Source organism: Anguilla rostrata, chromosome 17 (assembly GCF_018555375.3).
Source record: "Anguilla rostrata isolate EN2019 chromosome 17, ASM1855537v3, whole genome shotgun sequence".
Classification (NCBI taxonomy): Eukaryota; Metazoa; Chordata; class Actinopteri; order Anguilliformes; family Anguillidae; genus Anguilla; species Anguilla rostrata.
The window spans coordinates 28669573-28697456 of record NC_057949.1 but is presented as its reverse complement, the minus strand read 5'-3'; the positions used below and the strand labels follow the sequence as shown (position 1 = coordinate 28697456).

Here is a 27884-nt window from a genome sequence, read left to right as displayed (position 1 = left end):
AGGTCCACTGCCTGCGTACCTCACAGGTGTGCCAAAAGCAGGAGATGGAAATACCTGGACATGCAGTTATGCACAAAAACAAGTTCATTCTTATGCATCTTGAGCTTGACCTAGCAGTGATCTATTACATTACAAGTGCTGGGCTGGTGCCCTCATCCAGAGGGATGTACAATAGTGCTACTCTCAGGAATACACAAGTGCGACATCACCAAGAGTCCCATTTGCAATCGACAAGCGTACTATTAGCATAACAAACAACAATTTGTGTTGTGCTGTGTTGTCGCTAAAGGGCCTACCATCAGACAGATAACATATCACCATAACATTATCCAAAAGGAAATCCAAAGAAAGGAAGAGACAAAGAAAGGTTATCAAATGGGAGTCAGGGGAGCTGTGGTGTAATTTGAAGAGGGGAGCTTTCAAGCCTGCATCGAAATATGGATTTTGTTTTCCCTCAGTGACCCTAAAAGTTTTGTCAGGTGAGATTTATTAAACTATTGTTTTCTTCCCCAACAGAAAGTGTGAATTCAAATAACTCGTATGTTGGTCAAATGACCTTTTAAGTTTGAAAATCTAGGAAAAATTAAAATTATTTTCAGTATGAAACTTCTTACTGGCCTTAATTAGTGTAATCAACATTTTAAATGAAAATGGTTCGTTTCATGTATTTGCAAACCCCCCCTGTATGGGGATTGACCCGGGAACATTTTTGCTGTACCTAAAAAATGAACAGAACAGGAGGGTTAAGACATTCAAGCGTGAGCAAAGGGTTACCGATCTACCATTAACAGGAGGCAGTATCCTTTTCCCAATTTCTTTTTAAAACAAAAAAAGTTTGAAATTTTGGACCGCGGGGAACGTTGGCTTGGATTCAGTCGCCATTTGTCCTTAACGAACGCATGCAAGTGTTACTTTTCACAAATAGTTTGGTGAGTTAATTTTGTGATCGGTGAACTTGCCAAATTGTGTTTTTCAAGAGAGAAAAAAAAACACTTGCAGGCAAAGCGGAGGACAAATGTTAATTGAATCCAGCACCCCTCCTCTCCCCCCCCCCTCCCGACACACACACACACACACAGCACTCTCTTTCACACACACACACATACAGGTTTTTGCTACATGGTGAGGATACATTACTAGGAGCATACAAGTGGGGACATACACACTCACACACACACACACACACCGTTTCCTTCCAGCAAGGTCAATATACTACCAGCAGTGAGAGGCAGGCACACAGCCACACACACACACACATACACACACACATCGCACTGAGAAGGAAATGGCCTTTGAAAGACACAAGCTCACTCACTGGACTTTGACAACACGCACGTTTACAGTCCTTTTCAAAAACCGAGCAGCAGAACATGCCGCAGTATTCATGCAGAGGTGCACGACTGCCCGGGTGATCAGCAGAACATGCCGCAGTATTCATGCAGAGATGCACCGACTGCCCGGGTGATCAGCAGACACTCACACACACACTTAAAATGCTATTAAATTAAACTGCTATTGAAGCAGGCTTCTCCGACAGAGTTTTTGTGACTTAATAATAAACAGGGAGTATGAGTACAGAGGGGCTGGCACATCACCCGACAGCGTAAGCAAGCTCCTTACTGCAGGCCTGCAGTGCATTGTGGGTCTCTTTGTGCTCAGCTGAGCTGCATTGGGTTACACTGAAATGCATATTACTGTTATATCGAGCCACAGCCCAGAGCCACATCACCCAGACACTCACATTCTCTCTCTCTCTCTGCTTCTTTTCTTTCTCTATCTTTCACTCCTCTCTCTCTCCCCCCCTCTTATTCTCTCTGTGCATCTTCCCTTCACTCCATTCTCTCGTTTCTCACGTTATTTGTAATTCACCCCCCACTTTTTTTTTTCTTTCTTGCACTTCTTTCTTCTCTTTCCTTCTCTGGTTTTTCTCCCATAACCCCCATCGTTCACTCTCGCTCCCTTTGATCTGGTTTTTCTCTCCTATTCCTGCTTCTCCACTCCCTCTCTTCTCTCTCTTCAACTCACTTTTCACCCCATTTATTCCAATTTGCTTCCTCGTGCATTCTCTCTCTCCCCCCTTTAATGCATTTTAAAATGACTTTTTTTTGGGTTATTTTGTCTTTGTTTTTTTAACCGATGGTTTTCATTTAAAGAGCTTTTAAGTAAAAACATTCTCAGTATTTCTCTTCTCAGCACTCTTCTCTTGCTTTCTCTCCTCTTTTTTGTCCTCTACTCTCTCGCTTTTTTCACTTTGTCTAGTTTTCTCTAACCCCTCTCACTCTTTTCCCTCTCTCTGTTTTTTCTGGTTCTCTCACCCTTCTCTTTCCCTCCATTTCACTGCTTTTCTTTCTCCCTTTCCCTGCTTGCTCTCTCTCTCTCTCTCTCTCTCTCTGTCTCTTTCCCCCTCTCTCTCTGTACACACAGCTGCAGAGTATTCCAGAGTTCATGTAAGGTAAAGATATGGAATATTACGCAACAGAGTATAGGCTTTCCAGTGCTGGCTGAGCTCCCAGCTCCTCCTGAGAGAGGGAGGGAGGAAGAGAGAGCGAGAGAGAGAGAGAGAGAGAGAGAGAGAAGAAGAAGCAGAAAAAGAAGAAGAAGCTCTTTGTTTCTGGGGGTGAAAGCAGTAACTGCTGGAGGACGGGGCAGTCCTAAACTCCACAGATAAACTCAACAGTAATACCAGGCGTAGATATCGATACAGTCACTCGCCTTTATTTCTTCTCTCTCACTCCTCCTCTCTTTCTCTCTCTTCTTTATCTTTATTCTATCCATGTACTTAAACTTCTGTACTTAAATCAGAGTCACTGTCTTAAGTACTCTCCCTTACTGGGCGGCTCGCAGAGCTGTCGCTGGTGAAATCTGGGGGCACTCCTGCGGCCTGCACTAACCCATTACATGCTGGAACAGATGCTGAATATACTATGACTTTAAAAAAGAAAACTGATTTCCCTTATGGGTCATTTCCAGGCCTACACTTCGTGATTTTTTCCAGATCCCTAATCTAACCGACAATCCTCATTTACACTCATTTACACAAAATTTTAATTGAGTTCTCTCATTAGGAAAATCCATTCCACTTTTAAAATGCTGTTGTCTGCATTGGACAATCGATGTGTTTTTCAGTTGCGCTCATATCTTATGCTCTTACGACAAGTTATGACATCACTGCTGTGATCTCCCTCCCTCCGAGAGAGATTTTGCTGTTACAAATGAACACTGGCATGCACGTCCAACCGCAGCACCGCAATCAAAATCGAATGTTTTGCCCAGTCGTCCGCAAACGTGTGCGTATGGCCTCTCCGGGCCGCAGAAGGAAAAACACAACGCCACGGAGGGCTCTGGCGAGGGAGCCTGGGGGCAGAAAACAAAACGAGGGCCGTACGGACCCAGACCCAACTGGCCACCTGGCGCCATCCCATAATAATTTACCTGGCGGCAGGCAAAAGCAGCCCTTATTCTGACGGAATCAAACCGCACCGGCACCTGACCTCTATTACGTGCTGCCGCCGACAACAGGGTTTACAGGGGCTGACTTTTTCGCCCCAGTCCGTCTGTCCGTCTCTCTGTCCGTCTGTCTGTCTCTCTGTCTGTCTGTCTGTCTCTCTGTCCGTCTTTCTGTCCATCTGTCTGTCTCTCTGTCCGTCTTTCTGTCCATCTGTATGTCTCTCTGTCCATCTTTCTGTCTGTCTGTCCGTCTGTCTGTCTCTCTGTCCGTCTGTCTGTCTCTCTGTCCGTCTCTCTGTCCGTCTTTCTGTCCGTCTGTCTGTCTGTCTGTCCGTCTCTCTGTCCGTCTTTCTGTCCATCTGTCCGTCTGTCTGTCTGTCTGTCCGTCTGTCCGTCTGTCTGTCTGTCTGTCTCTCTGTCTCTCTCTCTGTCCGTTTCTCTGTCCGTCTTTCTGTCCATCTGTCTGTCTCTCTGTCCGTCTTTCTGTCCATCTGTCTGTCTCTCTGTCCATCTTTCTGTCTGTCTGTCCGTCTGTCTGTCTCTCTGTCCGTCTGTCTGTCTCTCTGTCCGTCTTTCTGTCCATCTGTCCGTCTGTCTGTCTGTCTGTCCGTCTGTCCGTCTGTCTCTCTGTCTGTCTCTCTGTCTCTCTCTCTGTCCGTTTCTCTGTCCGTCTTCCTGTCCGTCTGTCTGTCTCTCTGTCCGTCTTTCTGTCCATCTGTCTGTCCGTCTGTCTGTCAGGTAGCAGGATATCTCCAAAAAGTTACGAACAGATTTTCGGAGCAGGGTTGCAGACCCCTCGTATTACAGCACGTCCGCTACCGTTAATTCCGCAGACCATTTCCTTCCAAAAGCTCGCCTTCCTCAGGAAAAGAGGCCGTTGACGCGAGACTGCTCCCAACCGCTCCTCAACCACGTGATTGGCTGGGAGGTGCTCTCCCGCACCGCCAGGTAATCTGGTTCTCGTGCCATTTGCCCTGACAGGCGCGGACATCCCCCGGCTGTGTCTCACAGGGTCACGCAGGTACCATAGCCATTCCACTCCAGTTCTAACCCACCCGTACCCTTGTTCTACACCGGCAGTTTATTTCCCCAAAAGGACTGATAAAACAATTAGGGAAGTCAGCGGAAAGAAGGCCGCCAAAGCCTTTTTAAACTTGAGCAAAATGAAACTGTGCACACGTGAAATGAGCAACCAACGCAAAAGCGGAGTGACGGAGTGTAGCACAGTGGGTAGGGAACTGGGCTTGTAACCGAAAGGTCGCAGGTTCGATTCCCGGGTAGGACACTGCCGTTGTACCCTTGAGCAAGGTACTTAACCTGCATTGCTTCAGTATATATATCCAGCTGTATAAATGGATACAATGTAAAAATGCTATGTAAAAGTTGTGCAAGTCGCTCTGGATAACAGTGTCTGCTAAATGCCTGTAATGTAATGTAAAAAGCACTTTGTCAGCAGGTTGCTGCGTACTCCCCTGATTCAGGGGGCAAACATCTGAAGACTTCTGTGGGGTCGGAAAGTTTGGAATCGCTGCTCTGGACGACATCAGATACAGGATATTTCACATTTCGCTTGGGTACAGGCGTCTGAATGTGCCAGGCAGCGCTGCAGAATGACCTCTCCCTGGCATCAGGAAAGACAGGGCGGGGAGTCCTGCACCTTCTTAGGGCTTTTCATTTCAACATGGGCCCCGGATAATTTAACCAGCGCAGTCAACTACAGGATCACAATTTCCCCTACATTTGGTGAATATTCATAAGTTTGTGAATGACTGAAGTTCATCGATGGCTAAAGGCTGCCTTGAGTCTTCATATGAAATACTTTACTGTGATCTGTAGGCAAGCCAGCATTATAGGTGCCAGACCTGGATCAAATATGTATGTGTTTTGGATTAAAATACTTTTCTGTGCTCTATTGATCTTGCCTGGTGTAACTGGGCCTGGCAGTACGACCAGAAGGCAGGGTTTGCACTTTTTTGAGAGTACTTAATTGGTTCCAATACACCAGACAAGATGAGTAAAGCAAAGAAACACATTTGAATCCAAAACAAATACGTATTTGACCCAGGTCTGAATGGTGTACACAGCAATTTAGCTTTGAGTAGAGAGCACTGGTGGACAGAGAAACCAGGACGTACACTGGCCTTCATTTTAAGAGAGTCTTTGGTTCAGACTCACGTGGGATGAACCCAGCTTGTGTGTCAGCAGGCTATGCGAGAGCTTCTCTACAGTGCAGCAAGAGCTTCTCTACAGTGCAGCAAGAGCTTCTCTACAGTGCAGCAAGAGCTTCTCTACAGTGCAGCAAGAGCTTCTCTACAGTGCAGCAAGAGCTTCTCTACACTGCAGCAAGAGCTTCTCTACACTGCAGCAAGAGCTTCTCTATAGTGCAGCAAGAGCTTCTCTACACTGCAGCAAGAGCTTCTCTACAATACAGCAAGAGCTTCTCTACAGTGCAGCAAGAGCTTCTCTACAGTGCAGCAAGAGCTTCTCTACACTGCAGCAAGAGCTTCTCTACAGTGCAGCAAGAGCTTCTCTACACTGCAGCAAGAGCTTCTCTACACTGCAGCAAGAGCTTCTCTACAATACAGCAAGAGCTTCTCCACTCTGCAGCAAGAGCTTCTCTACAGTGCAGCAAGAGCTTCTCTACAGTACAGCAAGAGCTTCTCTACAGTGCAGCAAGAGCTTCTCTACAATACAGCAAGAGCTTCTCTACAGTGCAGCAAGAGCTTCTCTACACTGCAGCAAGAGCTTCTCTACAGTGCAGCAAGAGCTTCTCTACAGTGCAGCAAGAGCTTCTCCACTGCTTCTCCACAATTAAACAGGAGTAAATATTACATTTATATAGGCATATATTTAACATTAACATTGAATTAAATACTGTTGCATATGATAGGACACACTTACACAGAAAAATTGCACAGAGCTGATTTCATAGTTGTGCTTTCCCCATTCTCTTTGGTGTGTTTACAAAAAAAAAAAAAAACATGATTGACAAAAAAATCCATTCAAAGATGCAAGACTGTAAAGTGGCAACAACAAAAAAAAAGCATCTGTCCAGGACAAAGATACATTTTAATAGGAATAAAAACAAAAGCAGCTGCTGTTTCAACACCTCTGTCAGACAGCACAAGCCTGACAGCCCCCAGCACAACCGACCCCCATTCTGGACACGCTACACTACGGCACAGTCGGGGCTGAGCCCCTTTGCAATTCAAAATTCAGTCCTGAAGCGACTCAGCAGTGGTCCGACTGTGCCAATTTGTTCATGCAAAAACACTGTCCTGTGGCAGCCATTTGCATACTATGCTGATGGCATCTGTGATGGCACTGGACACACCGCGTACCAGGCCGAGTACCAATCACACACAACCTCGCTGATAACATATGCACAATCACACACAACCGCACTGTTAACACATGCACAATCACACACAACCTCGCTGATAACATACGCACAATCACACACAACCTCGCTGATAACATACGCACAATCACACACAACCATGCCCATAGTATACTCATAATCACACACAGCCACACCCATAAGACATTTGTGATCACACACAACCATGTGTGTACTTTGAAGTATTTGTGCATGAATGTGAATGCTAATATATATATATTTATTTTTTATATATTTATATATATGTGTGTGTGTGTGTGTAAAGCATTCACACTCATGCACAAACACACTCAGAAAATTTCCAATTACTCACACACAACCACAACCACATTCACACCAAACATGTGCACATCCTCACACAAAGCCATGCCCAAAAAATCCACACTCTGACAAAGCCATTCCTGGAAAATGTCAACCCACACCCTCAACCTCCAAAATACACCCAAAAAATAAGCACATCTTCATGCTCAGGTTCCTCAGGTTCCACTTGCGCCCACGCAAGAACGGAGCAGCTCTCACACAACCACATAACTATACTGTTACAACTATTATTACATGCAATGCATTATTATTGTTATTATTATTATTATTATTATTATTATTATTATTAGTAGTAGTAGTAGTAGTTGTAGTAGTAGTAGTAGTAGTAGTAGTAGTAATAGTAATATTGTTGTTGTTTTTGTGACATCGATAATCATTGTAATTATCCTCAGTTTCCACAGATATTAAGATATCTGTTAATGTGCTGAGGAATGTAATCCAGATGAAGTAGTTCTTCCAGGAGCATTAAATGCAAAGTATGCAACATAGTACTTACTTCCCCAGTCACTACTGGTGACTGAAAGCAGTGGAGTTCTAGAACACGGATTTAGATTTTTGAAAAAAATAACATTCCAAAAAAAAAAAAACCCCTACTCTTCAAAGGGTTAAAATTCTTTTTTCAGGTTTGAAAATTAGACGCGACCCACGCATAACAATAATGTGTACAGGGGGGAAGGAATCACGTGTAGATTTTCCTCAGAGAATGTATTATATATTATATTATAGGCATTTAGCAGACACTCTTATCCACAGCGACGTACACTGTATATACTGGAGCAATGCAGGTTGAGTACCTTGCTCAAGGGTACAACAGCAGTGCCCTACCGGGGAATGAAACCCGCGACCTTTAAGGTTACAAGACCAGCTCCTTAGCCATTATACTACACTGCCGCCTACAAAAGGCACCAAAAGATGGCCACCTTGAGAGGGGAGAGAAGGCAGTGACCCCCCAACTGCCTGGGATTGCAGGAACCCGACCCCACATGCCGAAAGGAAGGCCGTGAATCGGTGAAGAGAACGAGGCGTACTGTGCTCCTCGTCTGGCCTCACAAGCCCCCCATTGCTCCGCCCGACATCAGCATTTCAGCCTCTCTGAAAGACTCGTCCCCTCGAAAGACCGACTCCGACCATCGGATAAAAATACTCTGTAGGTTTGTTTAAAAAAAAAAAAAAAAGAGAGAGAGAAAAAAAAAAAAACCCCACGAGGTTTAATTTTACCCCCAATTAACCGGCCCTTGCCTCCGGTCTTACACACACGCGAGCATACGGTCGCGGGTCACCGATTCCCCACCGCGATTCCAAACTATCAAATGAAAGAGCCAAGGGAAGGCTGTTAACGCCAATGAAACAAAGGCTACGTACAGTAACGTTACTGTTCAACACCACGCGAACAAATGTTAAATGAAAGCGGCTAGCATCTCTTTTTTTTTTAACCGAGTTTCACAGCCCTGAGTCCCTGCTCAGAATGCTACGTACGGTGCACTTATATAGCGGGTTCTGTGCGGTGAACGGGGTGCTGTGTGTGTGAGGCTGTTTCACCCTGCAGAGGTGCGAGGTCACAAATACGTGATTAGAATGTTCTTAACCAAACATTCTAAGGCTGACTGAAAATGGAAAGCAACGGAGTTCCAGAACACTGACTTCAGACATTTTGAAGAAGGGGAAAAAAAAAAAACCCCCACACTTCAAAGGTGTCCACTGTGACAATGAGCACCGTTCACTAATACAGGGACAAAGACACACGGGGCCTAATAGTACTGAAGACCTTGGAGGGTGTGTGTGTGTGTGTGTGTGCGCGTGATGAGGTAGGGGTATTCGTTTTATAGTGTGCCTTTGATTTTTAAATTCTTTAAAAAAAAACTTTTTTTTCAATTTTTTATTCAGTCTGTGTTTCATTCAGGGCATAACCATAAGAACAGCTGCTCCAACTCATTTTCCAGGACTACAGAGAGGAAGAAGGGGGGAGAGCTGGAGACATAGGTTAGGGATTTGAAATGTGCAAAATGGAGGTGAACTGGACTAATGTAAAGTATTTACTGGTAGTCCTCAGAGAGAGAGAGGGAGTGAGAGAGAGGGGGAGGGAGAGAGAGAGAGGACAGAGATATACAGTACATGAGTTATACCAATATTGTACAAATATGCAACATAAATTCCTACAGAAAACAGGGTTAGGTGGTTATACCAGACAACCAAGCAAACAAAATGCAGCCTATGCTCTCTATCATGTTATGCATCAAATTATTATTTAACAAAGATAAAGCAAAGAGACACAAGTCAATGGAGAGCGTGTGTGTGTGTTCATCACATGTCAACTAACACTGCAGGGGTCGCGGACCCTCTGATCTCATCGTTCTCGTGAAAGTGTTGTTTACAGTTTAGTATGCAGGCATTTAGCAGACGCCCTAATCCAGAGCGATCCATTTATACAGCTGGATATATACTGGAGCACTGCAGGTTAAGTACCTTGCTCAAGGGTACAACGGCAGTGTCCTACCGGGGAATCGAACCTGCAACCTTTAGGTTACAAGACCAACTCTTTAGCCATTACACTGCCACCTACATGAAACTGAAAGCTTTGTTCCGTTATCTTTCTAAACATTCGTCTTGGACACCATCCTCAAAATAAAAATAAATTAACCACGTTTTTTATTATTATTGTCCATCCATCCATCCATGCATCATCTACACCCGCTTATCCTGAGCAGGGTCGCGGGGGATGCTGGAGCCTATCCCAGGGTGCAAAGGCCCCAAGCCAAGATTCGAACACATGACCTTCTTGCTGTGAGGCGACAGTGCTTCCCACTGCACCACCATGCCGCCCCTATTATTATTGTTATTATTATTATTATTATTATTATATGTATACAACCCACAAATAAATGCACAAGAACCCCTTTTTTTTAAATGTATTTTTAAACTTTTCAAAAATAGTATTATGCTTACACACGGAAGGACTAAGCCACCTATGTTCACAACTGGGCACTAAAAATAAAGCATGCCAAGCTGATGTTACCAGGCAGACACACTGTCAAACATTCTTTAACCGGATTCAGTCCTTCCTTTAAACCAATGATGGAGGCAAGGCGAAGAATGCGCAGACGCCCTGTGCGTGTCGAACATTCACCCAATCGTTAAAACGTCTGAAGCTTCCGCGCTCGGTCACCGCGCAGAGAATTTAACGCAGGGGTGTCCAGTCTTATCCGAAAAGGGCCGGGGTGGGTGCGGGTTTTTGTACCCGTTTCCACAAATTAACCACTAAATGAGAGCTGGGCTAAAAACAAAAAACCTGCACCCACACCGGCCCTTTTCGGATAACATTGGACACCCCCGATTTAAAGCTACGGTAAAAAGATTGGAAACAGGTTCTGCTGCAAAGTGCAAATGTTTTGAGCTGTAATTTCACTGCTTTTAGCGCCTGATGGCATTTTTTGCAAACTTCGCTTGTTTTGCGTTCTTTTTGTGTGCTTTTATGTTGCATTGTCGAAAACTAAAAAGTGTTTCCCCTAAGTGTTTGCCCATGTCTGTCTTGTAAAATAGCTTTTTATAACCTCAATGGGACTATCCTGGTAAAATAAAGGTTAAATGGAAAAGAAAAAAAATAAACATCCCGGCAGGGTCGTGATCCAAATAGGCTTAGAACAACCCCGTTTATAGACGACATTGTTCAGACAAGACAGGAACTCAGTTTCAAACAGGCCTACCTGACAAGGCAAAGGCCAGTGAAGGCCTACGCCCAAATAGCCTATTTTCCAGCCTATACTTGTTGTGATCAGAACCAAAAAATGTTTGACTTGCAAATAACAATTTAATTTATGAGGACCAAAATGATCAGAGTCAAGAGCAAGTTTCCTTTTCCCACAGAAATAATGAGATTTTCAGCGTCAAACCTGGTCCCTTATTAAAATTGTTCTAAAAATCTGATTGCAATGCCATTGGGGGAAACTGAATTATTATCATTATTGGCATCACATTTTCATGCACATTTACTAAATTATTAGCATCAAATTTTCATTTTTACCTATCAACCTATTACCTATACCTACCTATTTTACCTATCAAATAACAGGCTATTTTGAATGAATAACCAAAAACTATAAGGGGAACAATACGTAGGACAACTCTTCTGCCGTGGGAAAATTTTAAGTTAGGCTACTGTGTCCAACATTTGAACAGCAGAGGAGCCGTGTATGCCACTGCCGCATTGTGAACGAGCGTTTCTACCGTCGCGTGTCCGCGTGGGCGCGTGCCGCTCTCCCGCCGTTAACTGAAGCCACATCACCAAAGCCAGTATAACCAATAGCCAATTTGTAATCAATACATTGTAGTTACATGATATACATTTAACCCAAATAATGCACTGGCTCTCCGTTACTAAAAAGCAGACACTTCCGACACATTGGTTTATATTTACCTTTTATGCGCAGATTTGGAAATACGAACCACAACCGTTGCACTGCCCTTTGCGCGAAGAGGAATAATTCTTACTGAATAATTATTCATTCAAATGTTATTTGTCTATGTATTGTGTCATCCATAACGATACTATACATAAATTCACTTTAACTTAAATTTACTTCAAAACTGAAATCTTACCATTATGAAAAATAATTCCAATGTGCACTACATAACCAGCCGTCGCAGCAGTGTGTCTAAACTAATGTAGGCCTAAATTAAAACATTAAAAGGCAAAAGCTGCTAACAGAAAAAGCAGTTATTGAAAGTTTAGCAGCCATGTGTGAAGCGCATAAGCAGTAATTCTGCAGACCAACCTTAAAACTTAAAACTCAGTTTTAAAAAGGGATAACTAGTCTGGCAACCCTGCACTATTCACAAGTATTTTTACATATGTGTCACTAAAACTTTACTTACCAAATAATTGTGGTTTTATCATTGCTTAAAATGTCTACTTTTCACAGATGTTTGTACAATAGAGTGTGTCTATGCTTAACTGTAGGCTAGTTTAGAAAATGTACTCTATGTACAAATTGATTTTCCCCCCAACAAAACAACATAACATATCCCCTGCAGTCATATAACATGCCTGGTCCACTTTTTTCCAGATTTTTTGGCCTTCTATACTTCTTTTCCATTATGCATCCCCCCGCTCCTCCCCGCCAAATATCACCACTTTCGCCCATTCCAGCAAAGCTTTTATCGGCGTAAATAATTCATTGTCAATTGTTTACTTTTGGGTCGTCATTTTACAGCGCCTTCCACTGCTTGCAATTATTTACCGTAATTAGCTAAATAAAAAATATGAACGTACTGACTCCAAATCCCCGGGAAACACGTGGCCACTGGCGCTGATGAAATCATACAGAAAAGCAGATCTCCGTTCCAGGCGTTCCAACTATTCAGTATTATAAATACGAGAGTCAGAAATACACAAAAGTAATTTTATGTCTACGGTTTGCCGTGAAGCCCTCTGAATGGATGCGGTATCTAAGCAAATGCAGCCTTTCTAAAACATTATGTATGTTAGTACATTGATGTACTAACATACACAAACAGGCAATAGGCTTAGATAATAATGGTAAAGATAAAACGTAACAGTAGAAATCAAGAAAGGAAAAACATGTAGGCCTATATTGGATGATTTTTTTGAAGACGTCACGCGGGTCATCTATAACGTCTCAAATACATTTGCACAAACCGGTAAACCCGCGTGTTTGCGCATATGCGCAGCACGTGCGCCATGAATATAGTTGGCCCTGCTGCCAATTAATTTTAATTAATGGAAAACATCGCAGGCTCGAAGCTTTCTTATGTCAATGCCCTGAGACACTGCATTGTCTGGAAAATAATTTAAACACTTATTAATTCCAGAGCTACCTCCCTCCCCATTCCCAAACATATAGAGTAGGAAGAAAATCTCAACACCATACAATTTACAGGAGAAAAAGTTTGAAATGCCGACATTTCATTTTCCTCTGGATCTCTACATAAAACCACGGTTGAGGCCAAGCTAAGCACGAGGTCATTTAGTAAGACTGTTTGTTTACTTACCACGTTGCATTTGACATAATTCATTATCTTTTTCCTCAAGTTGACAATTGCTGTGTTTGGTTTATTTGTGATCTTAGCCCTGGGAACAAGTACAAATGCCACATAATAATGTGATTAGACACATAAGACACATAGACACATTAGACACTATGTTTAAGGACCAAGAAATTTCAGGCATGAACATTTAGCAATAGGTCAGTTTAATTTAAGGAGCATTTCATAAGTAGAAAATGCCCTTTTTTATTACAGCGTTTGCACAGGTTTCGAAGGAGGAAGCAAATGCCTGAACAGGCCATTAAAAAGCAAGAATTAGCACTGCCTGTCAATATTTAAGCATCCAAAAATCACATAATGTAATAGAAATCAATTTCATTTCAGCGAATTCCTCACTCTCGTTCAAATGCGGCTTTTCTGCATGTGGGCTCGCATGAAAAAGAACGGCTATAATCAACATGACGAATCACCCACGGCCCTAAAATGGGAAACAGACCTCAGAGAAGGCTTCCCCGCATCGTTCGCCCGGTAAAATAAATCAAAGGCAAGTAAGCTACATTGTTTCAACAGAACCACTGTAAAAAAAAAATAAAAATGAATAAATAAATAAATAAATAAATAAATCAGGAAAGAATTTAGAAGTCGCGCAGGCTTCGGTGAGGTTTGATTCTGAATACGGCCCGAGAAACAGAGTTCATTATTTAAAATGAGTGTGCTTTTCCGAACATTTGCATGCTGGAGATTATTGTGATTTATGAAATACGGCCGCATACCTAAAGACATTAAAGCAGACTGTTGGTACAGTCAGTTTTATGGGATGTGCGGCCTAAGCACATAGGCAAACCTCCTATGAAGAAAAAAATTATAATATAGTGCACAATTTCAAGGGCCAAAAACAGACATTTCATTTATTTTCCCTGATTGAAATCCACAGCAGGGCAGAAGGAACCCATTATAACAAAACAGGATCGGATTAGAATGGATTCTTTTTTGGAGTCTATCTGTGGAAATATTACTTTTGAGAGAATATCAAAATCACGGAAAGGAATAACATATGCAATATAATTATACAGGTAAATAGCGTGCCAAAATCTACATGACTGAATGAAACCCTTCTCTGCTAATAAAGTATTAGGCTATAAGAAAAGGCATTACATTTCATTGGCTGTCTCTTGCATAAACCAAATATTTCAAGATAAACTAATGAACAATTAAATTGTGATCAATCATATTATTAGCATTAAAATTTACAGTGTAGGATTACTTACTGCAATAGCAGTCTACACAGATTGGGGAAACACAGGAAGCCTGAATATGACCTTTGCAATGAATTTTAAAAAAATGTTTTATAATTCTATTAAACTGTAATTTCTGTCCTTCTTTAGCACATAATTCATTCACAACAAGCATTTTCTTAGCATTTTTCAACCTCAAAACAATAACCGCTTTGGCAGCTTAAAAAAGAAGTTTGAGCGCGTTGCGCGTATTTTAATGAACTGCGCGCTTTTGCTCTCGCAGTAGTGACCACTGCCCGTGACGCCCTTTTTAAACTCCCAGTTGTTTAATTATCATCACTGTAGCTCGTGCCTTAGTCTCCCAATTTTACAGGTATAACAGGTAGGCACGTCGGCTTCTGGAAACCACGGACGGGCAAAAGCAAAGCATCAGTATTTCAAATTTAATATCAACTGTAATAAAGTTAATAACATCGGAATGTCGTTGCAAGTTTATTTTAAACTACGCGTATTAGGAACACCTAATTCAAAACAGCAGCCCGTTCATACGGCACGCATTGAAGTTTGAGACCACTGTAAGCCCCAAAATGCGCTTTTGGAAGAATTTTTAATGTGTGAATTAAGGCTATTAGGGGACCTCAGAAGGTGATTGTGTTCCACACAGGTGAAATGTAAAAAATAAAAATAAAAAAAACCTGTAAGTAACCAGGTCACGAGGTCAGAACACCACTTACGTTTATTCTTAAACTTAAGTTTTAAAAGACTTGTATTGGGAATTCCTACAATGACGCAGCAGGCTACGTTACACCCAACAGTTCGCATAGCCGACGACAAAAAACGAGCAGGAAAAAAGAAACAGATGGGATATACGGATTAAAAATAAGTCTGAAAAATAGATCTACAATATAGGTTATTTAGGTCATACACAATATGAATCACTGAGGATAAACTATCTAATAGATTTAGTATAACGTCATTTAAGATAATTAAAAGGAACACATTAAGTAGACTATTTAAAAAAGAAAAAAGAAAAAAAAGCAAGGGAATGGAAAGGTCCAAATCTGATACACCAGTAAATGTACAGTAAAGATAAAAATGTATATGGTAACCTCAATGTGTTCAGTTTTGGCCACAGTCCACCCTATCCGCACATTATTTACTAAGCATCTGACCCTAAACACCATAGAGAGCCTAACGTAAAATGTACCAGGAAAAGACAAAGATTCATCAAAATCACAGAAAAAAACGTATTTTAACCGACAGCAAAACTGACATAACTGTCCCGATAACGCCGAACTTCTTCAGCGATTGCGAGCGCATCTCGTATTTTTCTCCCAAATGCGTCAACAACAGCGAACGCCACAGCTCAGAAGCCTGGGCTCGCGTGCAGGGCAATGCAGACTGACTGACAGCTGCGCGCGCCGACACACCGCTTTCAACTCTACAGTATTAAGAGTCAACTTTATAAAGATTTCTTTTTTTTTACTTTTTGCTCGCAGACCTTGCACCCCCTACCACCATTTAACTGAGTTTTACAGGTTAGCGGGGGGAAAACACGCAATCAGAAACAAGATTGTAGCCGAAGTATCAAATGCCTATTTACAGACTCTCTCTCCCCCACCTCTTCTTTCCTCCTCCTTTTTATATTAAATCGATTTGGGTGAAGCGCCATTTTCTCTTCGGACCATGTGCAATAAAACGCACAAGAAATGCCCCTGGAAAGATGCCATCAAGTAAAGAAACGAAACGACGAGACGGAGGTGGGGAAAAAGTCGTAGGCTACCAGAAAAGAGCGGGTGGCGAAAACAGGATCAAAACGCAACGTTATTAAAATACAAACAAGGAGGGAACCTGCGAACGGTACAGACGCGCGGCAACAAACACAAGCCGTGACAACAAAACAATCGCGACATTTTTTACCTGTGTCAAGCAGTACGGCGAGTACATGGTTGTTTTAGGAGTGAAAACCGAAGAGTTTATCTGACTTGGATGGAAGTTCTCCGTGGCGCTGCATTGCAATCGGTCGCCATCCGCGCTCACTCCATGCTGCACTGCTAACCCCGCCTCGACGGTGAAAGCGAAAGCTTAACACAAACTTTGGGGAAGAAAAGTTACTCTCCCTCCCTCTTCCCACTTACTCTCTCCCTGCTCTCCCTTGCTCTTGCTCGCTCTCTCTCTCTCTATCTCTCTCTCTCTCGCTCTCTGTCTCTCTCACTGTATCTCACCCGAGAACAGTCCGTCTTATTTATTTTTCTGCGGTAATATTTTATATTTATAATGTAGCCCACAGTTATAGCAACAGAAACTAGTCAAACGCTGCCAGTGCACATCTGCAGACACCGTTTTATATTGGTTTAGCTAATGTACGCAACGGCAGTGACCTGGACTTATATATTATCGTTAGTAACAGTTATAGTTAACCTGCATTACTTTAGGAGAACGACGCGAATCAATCCGTCTTTTGTATGTAGCCTACGTCACGGTAGGCTATAGAGACGTATGGTTTATAAAACGGTGTTTAATTGTAATGCATTTCAATATTAAAGCTTTGGACGTGCGAATATGTTTTCCGATGTAAAGCCGTATAATGAACAGAACTAGCTATTATGAAATAAATAATACAATATGCAATCTTTTAGGTGAAATCACCCTCGGTGTCCTATACAAGTATGTACCCAAGGATAATGCAAATTTTAGGTGATACCTTATCCAAAATGTTTCCCCGTAATATTTTGGAAATACACATGTTGAAATGCAACACACTTAGTCTTGTATGCAATAAAGGATTTGTGAAAATGTTATCACAGTACATAGGTCAAACCATCATTTACATTTAACATCGTTCACAACTGTCAGACCTGCTGAGGATGTCCATTTTTTCCTTCCATTTAGACCCAACTTCAACCCTTTGAAGGGTTGGGGGGAAGTCAGATGTGAGTCCTACAAATTGATTTTTTTTTTTGTATCGATTGCTGTACAGGACCACCTTAGATCAGATGTGTTTGACATTTCTAAGTGCGTTGCTGCGTGCAGTGCAGTAGAGCGCTGCAGTGACGCAGCAGTGCAGTAGCACTGCCTCCCGCAAGCTGCCTCACAGAAGCCCAAACGGCGGAGACGGCCTGGCGGGGCGCTCCCGTACCCTGCAGGGGCCACCGGCGTTTCCGGAACCTTCTCAGCGTTCGCGGGCGTCCTGCGTCTCGTCCTGCAGCTTGTTCTCTTCCCTCGGCGAACGTACGGAGGGTTCTCCGTGCTTCCATGTGGCGCGGCGCTCCGTTGCGCTCAGTCCCGTTAGGCTACCCTAAGCACTCGGGTCACAGCTGTCCTGCGCATATCACACCGGTCTGTCTGTCTGTCTGTCTGTCTGTCTGCCTGCCTGCCTGTCTGTCTGACTGCCTGCCTGCCTGTCTGTCTGTCTGTATGTCTGCCTGCCTGCCTGCCTGCCTGCCTGCCTGTCTGCCTGTCTGCCTGTCTGTCTGTCTGTCTGTCTGTCTGTCTGTCTGCCTGCCTGCCTGCCTGCCTGCCTGCCTGCCTGTCTGTATGCCTGCCTGCCTGCCTGCCTGCCTGCCTGTCTGTATGCCTGCCTGCCTGCCTGCCTGCCTGCCTGCCTGTCTGTCTGTCTGTCTGTCTGTCTGCCTGCCTGCCTGCCTGCCTGTCTGTATGTCTGCCTGCCTGCCTGCCTGTCTGTCTGACTGCCTGCCTGCCTGCCTGTCTGTCTGTCTGTCTGTCTGTCTGTGGATAAAGCCGAGCTGTGGACGGGCTGCGAAGGGTGCACTCAGTCTGAACACAAGCTGTGCTAATTGGGTAATAGGATTACCGGAGGGTCAAATCACTGCCGCGCTCCTCCGACCGAACAACACTGACTACAGCAATCAGGCGTCCGCAGCCGCGTCCGAACAGCCCAAACACCAGGACGGCTTTCCTCGGTCCTTTAATGGCATGCTCACACCGATTCCCAAACGCAAACAGGATTTCAGCGAGATGGGAAATCTGCTGGTATTTTAATTTTACCCTTGAAACTGGAACTGGGGTGATAGCGAATGCTGATTAGAAGCGAGAGGAAAAATCACACGAGGAAAGTAACCTCAAGAAAAGTTGCTGCTGCCAATAAAGGTAGACAAAGGAGGGCCAATGAATGAATGAATGAATGAATCATTGCATTTATATAGCACTTTTCTGAATGCTCAAAGTGCTTTACAGTGATGAGTGGGAACTCACCTCACCCACCACCAATGTGTGGCACCCACCTGGGTGATGCACGGCAGCCATTTTGCGCCAGAACACTCACCACACATTAGCTAAGGTGGAGAGGGAGAGAACATTTTTGGTGGAACATTTAGGTGGCAAGTTCAAGAGAGTCAGGTTGGGAATTTAGCCAGGACACCGGGGGACACCCTACTCTTTGCGACAAGTGTCATGGGGTCTATAATGACCGCAATGAGTCAGGACCAGTGAGCATGCACATATGCAAGATGAGCACCCTACTATCGAGGATGGAATCAGCTGCTACTACTACTACTACTACTACTAATAATAATAATAATAATAATGAAAATAATGCTTTGGAGCATTGTCTGGAGCGTAGAGTGTGAGCCGAGCATGGAGGAAATGTGAGGTCATCAAAGGGAGACGGAGCTCTGCAGTTTTGAGGGGTTAGGGTTATTCTCACTGTCCCGTTATTCACGAGGCTCATACTTTTAAAAGCTTTTCCTCCAGGGCCACAGGGCCCTCTGGCTTCCGTAAACAAACACGCCGTCGGTGCTTCCTACGATCGCAGAATCACGGTCGGCGTCTGACTTCTGTCACCCCGCGGTGGGAGTTCATTTTAAAATCGAAAGCTCAGACAGGGACTTCAAGGGAACGCCGAAAAACTACGAAGCGGCCATCTGCCTCAGCGTTCACACGAACAGGAAGTAGGCCTACTGCACTCAGGCCGTCTCTATAAGAATTATAATGACTGAATGACGTGGGCCATTCTCTGCTGCTTGTTGAGCTCAGATCTCTCCTCCCCCCCCCCCAATCCCCCCCCACCCCCCGCGTCATCAGGCGCAACCATTTCTCACTCCTACTTCAGACCCTCCACCAAACCATGACAGGCAATTACTCCAAAATACACTTAACTTACACACCCGAAACTTGAGATGTGTTGTACCAGCCAAGATTTCTTTTTTTTTTTTTTTTTGGAAATAAATATTTTCTTGACGAAAGACTGAACGTCTGGCTGGCGGCTCATCGCAGTCACAAACCTGCAGCCGTAACCACGGCACCACCGACACACGCAAAACTTCATTGTTTTTTTTTTCTTATTTGTTTTTTTTTTTTAAACTTTATGTCAGCTCCACGGCCATAAATCAAAGAAAGGCTGATGGAATCTTAAAGCACTGCTTATATAAAAAAAAGAAAAAGAAAAAAAGACGAGGCGCTCGCTTTGATTCCGTTTTTCGTTTTTTATTATTTTTTTTATACGAGCGTTTTCCCGCCGCACACTGCGGCCATTATTCGGGATCCCGCGAGGCGCGGCTCTGCGGCGGGGCGGCCGCCGCCCGCTATGTCTCGAGCGCGTGTGGAAATAATGAGCATAATGGCTTGCAGCTGAGCTACGGGAGCTGCGAACGACATTATGACTGAGGCGTAATTACCCTGAGCGAGCGAACGAGAAAAAAAACGATATATATATAAATATATATATATAACACGTTAATGATTGAAATTACACGTAATAACCCATATGTACGACAGTGAAATTAGAAAAAAAGAATAAAACAGGTAAATAAAAATAAACAGACATGAGCAATAGTGTTTATAACATGTTTATAACAATAATAGTAAGAAGAAGAAGAAGAAGAAGAAGAAGAAGAGGAAGAAGCATACCCGATATGAGTCAGACACGACGAAGCATTCGGGCAGGCCGGGGCCTCGGGAGGGGTCCTCGTTCACCAGGAAGGCTTCTGTCGCCTGAAATAAAATAAAATAAAATAAAATAAAATAAAATGGTGACCAAAAAACAACGTCCGCGAGAATCCCCACCATCTTTAAACACGTTTAAACCACCAGTGACCACAAACCTTAACTTTTAAGGCCTTTAATCGTTTCAGAGGACAGAGGAGGACGCTGGGAGACTGCGGAAAACATGGCCGCCTGGCAGGCGAAGCTGTTGCCATCTCACAGTTTAGGAAGCTGTCTCTTACCATCCACACTGGTCAAGCAGAGCTACAAGACTAGGCCCCAGCCTATCCTCTGGGATTATTATTATCATTATTATTAATATTTATTATGATTATTATTATTATTATTATTATTATTGATAATCATCGCTGCGTTTAATGGTGTGCTGCTGATGGACACTTTGTCCTAATTGTGTGCTTCTTCTCACTTCTCACTCTTAAGGTTTCCGTCTAAAAGGAGGCACCGTTACCAAGGAAATCACTTCAAAGAGGACAAAACAGAACAGCCTGGCGTGACGCCATCTGCCCGTCCAGACAAACTTACGTAACAGTGTTTTAAACCAAGTTGTCTGTTATGCGCACAGAACGTACAGAATTTGTAACGTCTAATTGCATACAAAGGAACGGTACCTATATATAAAATATCACAAACAGCGAGGGGGGTTGTGGGTGGTGGGGGTGCACATGCTACAAATGCACTTATCTTGCTTAGTTTCCCTCCTTTGGTACATGATTAAATTCCTAAATGTGTGGTCCACTTGCACTACGGACTACCATCACACAACATGGCATCAAAATTATTATTATTATTATTTTTTTAATTCGCCGTGTGACCTGTTAACTTTTCGCACGGTGCTCCCCTGCGTAAGGGGGGTGGGGGGGTGGGGGGTGAGGTGTTTTATGAAGCCCAGGCCCCATTCAGAGCCGCTCATTTGCATGCTAATCGCCGCGCCGGCGCGCCGTTGAGCGTCTGAATGAGGCCGAGTTTGAGCTCCACCGTCGGCGGGATCAAGCCGATCTCGCACGGGCCTCCAGGAGAGGCGACCTAAATTCCAGAACGGGGGGGGGGGGGGGGTTCCAATTCCGCCAAAACATTCCCTCGCTTAACAACTTATCGCTGCAGAAATACTCACATGTTACACCAGCCGAGTGTCACACACAATTGACCTCTGGGTTTTTTTTTTTTTGCTCTCAAGTGACACAAAATGAATGCAAACACACATCAGGCATATACACTCAAACACAGAATGATCACTGCTTAAAGACATATAAACACACACACACACACACACACAAACACACAAATCCACAGACACACTTGCAAAGGTTTAGTCAGAATTACAGAGCATACAAACACATCCACAAGCACAACCGTTTATCACTGACCACAAAAATAAACACAGGCCCACACATACACACACACACACACAAACACAAAAACAGGCCTATAATAAGTCCCAGACACTCTCGCTAACCACAGTGCCGAGTGCTGGGGGTGAAAACAATAAACAATAACACCCCCCCCCCCAGGGGTGACTGGCGAAAATCCCCGCCATCTTTAAATGCATCTAAACCACCAGTTACCACAAGCCCTAACAAGGCCTTTAATCATTTCAGAGGACAGAGGAGGATGCTGGGAGACTGCGGAAAACATGGCCGCCTGGCGGGCGAAGCTGTTGCCATGTCACAGTTTAGGAAGCTGTCTCTTACCATCCACACTGGTCAAGCAGAGCTACAAGACTAGGCCCCAGCCTATCTTCTGGGATTATTATTATCATTATTACCACGTGCAGAAGACTGCGAGCCAGCCCCTCTCTTTTGGATACCACAGACAGGCTCCGCTACCTGAAGGCGCCAGCTGGGTTTTTTTGCACGGGCGCCATTTTGTGCCTGTTGTTTCCTCTGCGGCTGTTTTTGTGCCCATCGAGGAAGCGCTCCGTCTGAGCTGGAGCCGGTACATAACCAATGGCCAAATGAGCAATGGACGCTGTGCACAGACTCTCATCAACCCCTCAGCTGATTATGTCCCAGGGTTGGTTTCCAAAGTTGGGGGAAAAAAAAACTTTCACCATTTCTGCTCTGTCATTTCACACACACATTCAAACAATAAAGAGTAATGCTAATTCAGAAAAATTGGTGTGCAGACTAAATTTAAAAAAAAACCGTTCAAGAACAAGAATATACTACATCTAAAAAACCAAATGCGCCTCTGTTTAACATAATGCAGACAAAATTTCTATGTTTCTTTAACTAGACCTTTCTGTGTTTTTTTTGTTTAGTTGCACATCTGTATATTTTTTCTCACTCCATGTTGGGTAGTTTTTGTGTTTATGGTTATTTCTCTGTATTTGCGGAGCTGTACAGTGCAGAGCTGTTGAGTGTGGGAAAAGCACTTTACAAATAAAATGTATTATATTATTATTATTGTTTATTATGACATCAAACGAGCACTGGTGCTTCCCGAAGGGTACAAGGACAGAGACACGAGCCTGGTTGCTCTGGACTACCATACTGAAGCGGCCATCTTGCTCCGAACACTGCCTCCAATTTGGCCAAGAGTTTTACATAGCTAACATAACTCTTTATTTTTTTACCCTAACCCCATTTCTTTTAAAATTCCTGTACGTATATAGGTAATGATATATATATAATTTATATGTGGCATCTTGTCCTATATCTATATCTATATATGAAACATATGTCCTACCCATATAGTGTGCTCTGGGTTTGAGTGGTCTCAGGACTACCCTTAATTAACACTTTACAAGCAAGGCAAAATCTACTGAGGTCAGGAGACTTTGGTCTGTGACCTAGATGTGGCACAAAAAAAAGAAAAGAAATGTGAACTAAATATAACAGGTAATTAAGTCTGATAACATTATAAATTGCTCTCTAAATAAACTGAACACACACACACACACACAAAACACACAGGCACAGGGGTATAAGTTGTGTATTTTTACATAGACTTTACATAGTTTATTTTCAATGGGTAACTAGCCCAGTGGATTCCTTTTTCTTCCTCCATTATGTACAGATTTAAAATAATATAAGGGCCCCCACGGCCCCATTTGATACAATGCACGGTGTCTGTGGTTAAGTGTGTTTATTTTTTCAAATTGGTAATTCAGGACTTTGACACAAACACCAACGCATGCACACACAGTGCATGTTCACTCCCACTTACATACATGAACGTGCATGCATTCAAACACACTCAAAAATGTGCACACACATTCAGAAACAAACTCCTGAATGTCCACACACAGGGATACATGCACACACAAGCACTCCCTCACTCTCTCTTATGCACACACACGCAAAAAAATAAAATAAAAGACTCAATTTCCAAAAAACAAAGAGAGCCAAGTTGGCGTGTCGTTCGTGGCACTTGATAAATCAAACGACACACACTCGCCCACACACACACACACTCACTCACTCACACGCACACACAAACACACGCACACACACACACACACACTCACTCACGCATACACACACAAACACACACACGCACACACATTCACACGCACACACATTCACACGCACACGCGCACACACACACACACACACACACACACGCACACACACTCACATGCACACGCGCACACACAAACACACACACACAAAACACCAGTCATTCCATCTGGAAAACAGGCCTCAAAAGACACACAGTCCTTTCTATTGCGATTAGTGACATCACCGTAATCATTGTTTATTATCTCTCACACTTCTAATGCCATTGCTGCCATTACTTTCTTTTGTTTGTCATCGCGAATATCTGGCCGGGGGTCTGGTGCAGGATAACAGGCTTCCCAACCTGCCAGTGATGGCAATCACATCAAAGAAAAACGAAAAAAAAAAACTTGTTTGCTGAACATGTGGAAGGTGGGGGAAATATTTTTTTGAAATATATTGGGACTCCATGCCAGAGACACCAGGGGCTAAAGCTCACAGAAAGCGTGATATTTTACCCCCAGTATCCCAGGGGAAGAGGGGAAGGGGGGAACTACAGAAAACTACAATGATCAAAAGGACAAGGAATGATTACAAGACTCCTAATTTTTATTGAGCTGTGTTGGTGTTTGAATATGAACATGCCTTTCTCTCACACGCTGTTTGACACCAAGACTGAATCCTATATGTAGTGTTTGATGCTCGTTTTTTGTTGTTGTTTTTTTGGTATGCTGGGCTATTAGCTTGGCTCTCTGTAGAGGTTACTGTTTAAAATAAAATAATTTTTGTTTATTATGCAACAGGTGGGAGTTTATTGTTTTAAACATTTATCTGTAATGCATAGCTGGACATAATGGCCATTTAGCAAATCGGAGCCTCAGTCAAGAAAGGGACAGCCTTTCCCTTTCAGCTCTAGATTTAGTTTAGGTTGTGGTTTCCTATAAAGACTCACATTAAAAAAATAAAGGGCACATATAAACTTTTAAGACTGAAGGCCCTACGGACACCATGCCAGTGCTCTGCCATGAGCTTCTGATGCCAGCCTGCCTGCAAAAACACTCGCAGTGTAATACTGCAAATTCACCAGACCAACCAGACAGCAAACTTCCTTTTTCTGTTTTTCGTCCGATGTGTAATGCCTAATAGTACGCACCAGCTACATTCGCTGCAGCACCCTCGCTGCTATAAATTCGGGAGAGAGCACAGACGAGCACATGCTGTTTGCAGAAACACACGATGTCAAGCTGCTTCCACCCCCTGCACTGCGGTCTAAAGGATGAGCCGAGCGCGTGAGTCACAGCAAGATGCTTCATCCACCACAGCTTGCCCCAACAGACTGTGGGCTTCTAATTGACCAGCAGGTGGCGCTGGTGAGCAACGAGACCATCATTACAGTGGACCGAATCCCTCCCTCCTTGGGCAATGTGAGGCGCTGAGGAGAATCCCGCGCTCACACTGTGACTGCGCAGTCGCAGCTACAGCTGCTTAAGGCGTACACCTCTGACACCGACACTGCGCAGCTGCAGCTGCGTGATGCACACACCTCTGATACAGCGACTGCGCAGCTGCAGCTGGGTGAGGCATACACCTCTGACACAGTGACTGCGCAAGCTGGGTGACACACGTATGTTAGTATGTGTATGCATGCATGCACACGTATGTTTGTACGTGTATGCGTGCATGTACGTATATGTATGTATGTCTATGCATGCATACGCACATAGGTTTGTATGTGTACGCATGTGCACATGTCTGTATTTGCGTCTGTGTGCAGGCGTGTTTTTGTGCTTGTGCGTGCGTGTTTGCATGTGTGCATATGCATGTATGCCGGTTGGTGCTTGTGTGTGTGTGTGTGCGCGCGTGTGTGTGCACAGCATGTGCGCGTATTGTCCCCGCAGCTGTGGGGACTCTGCACAGAAATCTCTCATCTTACATCCGTCATCCTCACACATTTCCTTCCCACCGTAAACAAATCTAAGCTGACGAAGCTCAAATCCACATTCTTGTCCTTCTGTGTTACCGGGAGAATTTCGCGGCTCGCAGTCTCCCTGTCTGTCTGTGCCCCTCCGAAGCGCAACACGACCGTCTCAGAGGGAAACTGTCCACGTCCACGCGGCTCAGACACCACAGAATTACAGCAACGGCTCACTTCATTCAGGTGCAGAGGAAGCACACAGACGCACATAGCCAAGGTAGCTGATATTCATGCCGGTCCAAAAACTATTTCCCCATGTATGGGTACAGTGCGACGTAACGGTACATAAATCACAATGGGCACCAGTGAAACTAATCAGACCACCATGTCCCCTACATTTACTCAGTCAAATTTAATTAACGCGTACTATTTCCCGTTCCCAACAGCCCTCGATAAGTTTAGAAACTGGCGACGTTGAGCTGGACTGTCTTATCAGAGTTCTCATCTTTCCCGACGTGAAACTTTTCCGGCCTTTAATTAAAAAGCAGTACGCATGGTATCAATCAAAGAAAATAGACTGTAACGCGTTTTATGAAAAAAGGCAACGAACCACAGTTACATAAAAGAATACATCACTTATTGCGACAGCCAAAACGTTCCCCGTCGCACAGGGCTAAAAACCAAGTATTTAATCACAGTCGCCTCCTTGAGCTCTGTGGACCAACTCAGTTTTATAACACAATTATTTAACCAGCTTTTAAAACACAAGGGTTGCCACTTCGCATACCAGGAAAAAAACTGGTTGTTTTAAGTATACTGAAACAAAAATCCTAATGCCTGCGCACAGTCGCGACACCACCATGGTCGCGAACCTTCAAGACTTCAAGTAAGGTTGTTTAGAAGCAAATATAACAAGCTTTCTTGAAACGTTAAAAATCCCAAAAGACACGTCACATCATAAATCATGGAGAAAATAGTTAATTCTAATCAGATATCAAATCATTATAGTCATTTTCCGAAGAAATTATGACTTTACGTTGCCCAAATAATTGGACTTACATACGATCAAAAATATATCTAATTAAAGTGTATTCCTTCTAACTCAGATGAATCAACCCCCATGACGTTGACATTTACGGACTACAAAATAAACAAAGAATACTCCCAAAACGGCCTCTATTTAAATCCACTTATGGTGTCAGAAGATGTGATGACCAATTTCATTTTATTATTATTTAAGTAGCCGCTTATTTTATTCTTGAAACGAATCGCAAAACGTTAAGTGTAATTTCATGTTTCCCTTTAAAATTTGTAATACAAATAATGTAAAAAAACAGCAAAAGATTTACTGCCGAAACGCCCAGGTTAATATATTTTTTATTTAAGTCTACAACAAACAGTTCCGTTAACTCATAGAATAAAACTAATAGCGTAACGCCAACTTCAGAAAAAGCAAGAGAATAGAGCAATCAGTCTAAAAAGTGCAGCTGACTGGAATAGGCTATATGTGTGCCTGAGGACCAGAGATATCTGGACCAGTCAACGTTTTACGAATATAATACGACAAACGCATTTTAAACACGTACCTGAAAGCATTTAAGCGGCATGCAAGATTCTGATTATACGCTACAGATCTGACAACCGTCCAGTTTGAGACGGCCACGTGATACGGGACATAAAACTTCCCTGGGACCAGTTCTACCCTTAAAGTGCGGTTCTACCCCTCAGTCTGCAGATGTCACGTGCGCGAGAGGCGCGTGCACACACACACATGCGCGCGCGCGCACACCCAACCCTGATGGGAGCTCCGAAATTTCTGAAGGTTCACAGAAAGATGGCCAGTACTTCACATAATATTTAACAAACTAGACTGAGTCCTTTGCAGTGTGAATGACGACTTTAAGCGTGCGACTCGAAGCAGCGCTAGATAAACTTTAATCACAAATGAGAGGAACGTCATAGAGCTAGGAATTCTGGGTATTAAGGTCGTTCCAGTGGTATTTTTGGAAATAAAATTCAAGCTGGGAAATAATAATAATAATAATAATAATAGCGTTATTAGTTGTAGTAGCAGCATTAATTGTAGGCCTAATCTAGAGTAGCAGTAGGCTACAAACTGGATTAGAAGGAGCAGAACAAATTTATTTTACTATAAAGTTGTAGGG

General features: G+C 43.5%; 1 pseudogene; it reads right to left on the bottom strand.

Annotated features, from left to right (window-relative positions):
- The window catches only part of LOC135244105 (nuclear factor 1 X-type-like), a 124831-nt pseudogene extending 97490 nt beyond the window's left edge, over positions 1 to 27341 (bottom strand).
- Positions 27342 to 27884: the final 543 nt, after the last annotated feature.